Consider the following 3,098-nt stretch of genomic DNA (forward strand, 5'->3'; position numbering starts at 1 on the left):
TCTCTCTCTCTCTCTCTCTCTCTCTCTCTCTCTCTCTCTCTCTCTCTCTCTCTCTCTCTCTCGTAATTGCCTTTCCTCTCCCCCTTTACCACCCTGGTCCCTGGGGTGGGAGACTACATGACTGGGGATGCCAGGGCCAGTGACTGGAGCGATCTCAGCCTAAAAGGTGGAAGGTAACTCACAGTAGCCACCGGCGACTGTGCCCGGTGCCCTGTGTGCTCTGGTCCCTCGTTTCATTTCTCTTCAGCCCAGGACGGACGCCCCGGGGGGCCTCTCTGCGCTGTGGGAGCTATCTGAGTACAAACGCCCGCCGCCTCTGCCGCCGCCACAGCCGCCGCTGCCGCTGCAGCAGCAGAGTGCAGGCCCTTATGGCTGTTGCCACCCCAACAAGGGGCTTCTCTCAGCGCCCGAGCCTTGCTAGGGTCTCTTAAGGCACTCTTTTTGACTTGTACTCGCTGTTCCCACCCCCAGGTACAGGGAGGGAAAGCGGGGTGGGAATAAGGAAAGAAACAACAAACCTCACCCCTCCCGCAGCCACCTCTCCTGTTCGGAAATGAATTTGGGCAAGAGATTACTTCCTAATCTGATCTAGCTCTGCTGACATTTGGGAAGAAGATGAAAATGGCAGCTCAATTTCATTGTGAAACGGGGTCACTTCGCGGGGCTCTACTCCCTAGAGAACGTGGATGCCCCTCCTCCTTCCCAAACCAGAGGAAGAGGAAGAGGCAGTGGAGGAGCTGGAGGGGTCAGCGAGCTGCTGGACTGGTGGTCCCCGGTTCAGTGGTGGGATAGTAGTAGGCAGCCAGGCTGTGACAGCTTCCTCTGTGCATCATCACCTGCCTGCAGGGTTCCTGCTTGTTCAGGGTGGAGAGCTGAGGGCTCTCCCTCTGGACTAGGACTAAACTGGGGAGCCTCTTTCTTACAGTGGTGCTCATGGGAGGTGAGGAAGTTTTGGCTTCCCTAGGAAGGTCATTAAAGTTCAATGTCTCCAGGGCCTTTACCGTGCTTCTCCTGTGCTTTCAGGGTAAGTAGGCCATATTTGGAACGTATGACTCCTGTGGAACACCCTCTTTCCAATTGGCTCATGGAGTTGCAGGGTCCTAAGAGGTAGGACCTTCCCCCAGCAGACCTTCCCTCCACTCACTGCAGACCAAGCTGATCGTGCAATGTTCTGGGTCATCCAGCAGGCTCCATAGTATCTAGCCTCTGCTCTCAACCCTGATTACCTAGCAGTGGTCTCATGCTGGACCAGGAAAGAAGGAGCTGATGGAATGTGTTGCTTGAGGATTTGTTTATTCCCTAAATGCTGTGCTCAAGGAAGGACTCTTAGAGGCCTAGATACTTCTGAGGAACCCCTGTGGGGTGTTGATCCTGGAGTGGTGGCATCATCTTCAGTGCAGGTCAAGGGAGAGTAGAGAATCTGTGCCTGTGTCTCTGAGAAATGAGTTTGATGACAAGAATGTTCTATGGTCACTTTGGTTATGTGTCTTGCATGCTGCTGGCTGAGCATGCACATGGACCTATACCTGAATATGCTTGTACGGCACGGAACACGGAACATGCAGAACACATGCCACATTTATAAGCATGTAGATGGTTCTGGAGGATAGGGTTCATGTTACTTGTATGATCTCTGTGTGCAGCTTAGGAACAGGTACCCCTTCTTCTGGGTGGATGATTGTCTTGTGACCTATCAAGTGACTGAATTTCAGTGAAGTCCCCTGTCCCCCCCCCCCCCCCCGTCCCTTGGTTAGGTTTCTTATACAGAGTGATTAATCAGAACTGTAAGGGCTGTCTGTGTTGGATGTGGTGGCCCAGCAGGTGTTTTGCTTACTGTGATGTAGTTTTTTTTTTCCTGAGAAGTCTCACCTTCACCGGTACACACCTAGCTGAGGACTGTCCCTTTCTTCTTTCACAGTAGGGATGTTCTAAATTGCAGCTGGCACCACCACCTGTGGCCCTCCGAGTTCCTGAACCTCACGTAAGTGCTGAGTCACTGGGAATGCATTTCCACATAGAAATAATTAGACTTGAGTGTTTTGAACGTTTTTGGAGGACACAGGATGAGATGGGGCATGGCTTAGCATACTTGTGGGAGCCTCAGTGAGGTTCATGGGGTACGCAGCTAGCTTCTCGTACTACATAATGCTCCCTTCACCAGAGACAGTCTGTCTGTCTCTGAGGGGCTCATCCCAGCCACTCCTTGCTTCCCCCTCCCTCATTCTAAATGACCCGTAATTATGCCCTTCCATGAAACCCAGAAGTGGTGTGTAACACTGTAGCTCACTTGAAGTGGCCGGCTGCTACTTTGTTACGTAAATGATGCTACACTGATTCAGAGGGTGAACTCCTGCTTGTCATATAGAAACAGCATTGCTGGGGGTGTTGGGAGACTCCAAGAATGGGTGGGTGGGGGAAGAGGCCTGATGCTGAAGTTTAAGGACAACTGGAGCACTCTCTGGGTTTCACAGCTGAAAGAGTTATTTATGTGGAAAATAGAAGGTGGCTGAGGAGGGTATGCCTTTACCTATGTGCCTGTGTGTGATGTGTGTACATAGGTTGAGTCTATAGTTTCACCAGCTCTCTGTGTACAGTCCGAGAAGGACAGAGTTTGGTTTCTGGCCTCTGGAAGGGGATAGGTATGGCAGGAGTCTCTTTGAATACCCACCCTGGTGCTTATCTCACAACCACATCCCCTTTCTTGGCCCCTGAACCACAAACAGCCATTGCTTCTGCTCCAAGTACCTACAGAAAGCCAGGGTTTCATGTTATGAGTCTGTTCCACCTCATTTCAATCCATAGGCCCTATGATATCCCATTCACAGCCTGGATTGGTATCTTTATCTTGAGTAAAATGATGGGGTGATGCCGGGCAGTGGTGGCGCACGCCTTTAATCCCAGCACTTGGGAGGCAGAGGCAGGCGGATTTCTGAGTTCGAGGCCAGCCTGGTCTACAGAGTGAGTCCCAGGACAGCCAGGGCTATACAGAGAAACCCTGTCTCGAAAAACCAAAAAAAAAAAAAAAATGGGGTGACAGAATATATCTGGGGGACAATAAGACTCATAAGACTAGAAAAACAGCTGTGTCTAGGAAGGGT

This window comes from Grammomys surdaster, unplaced genomic scaffold, assembly GCF_004785775.1.
Source record: "Grammomys surdaster isolate TR1022 unplaced genomic scaffold, NIH_TR_1.0 66, whole genome shotgun sequence".
In the NCBI taxonomy this organism is placed as follows: domain Eukaryota; kingdom Metazoa; phylum Chordata; class Mammalia; order Rodentia; family Muridae; genus Grammomys; species Grammomys surdaster.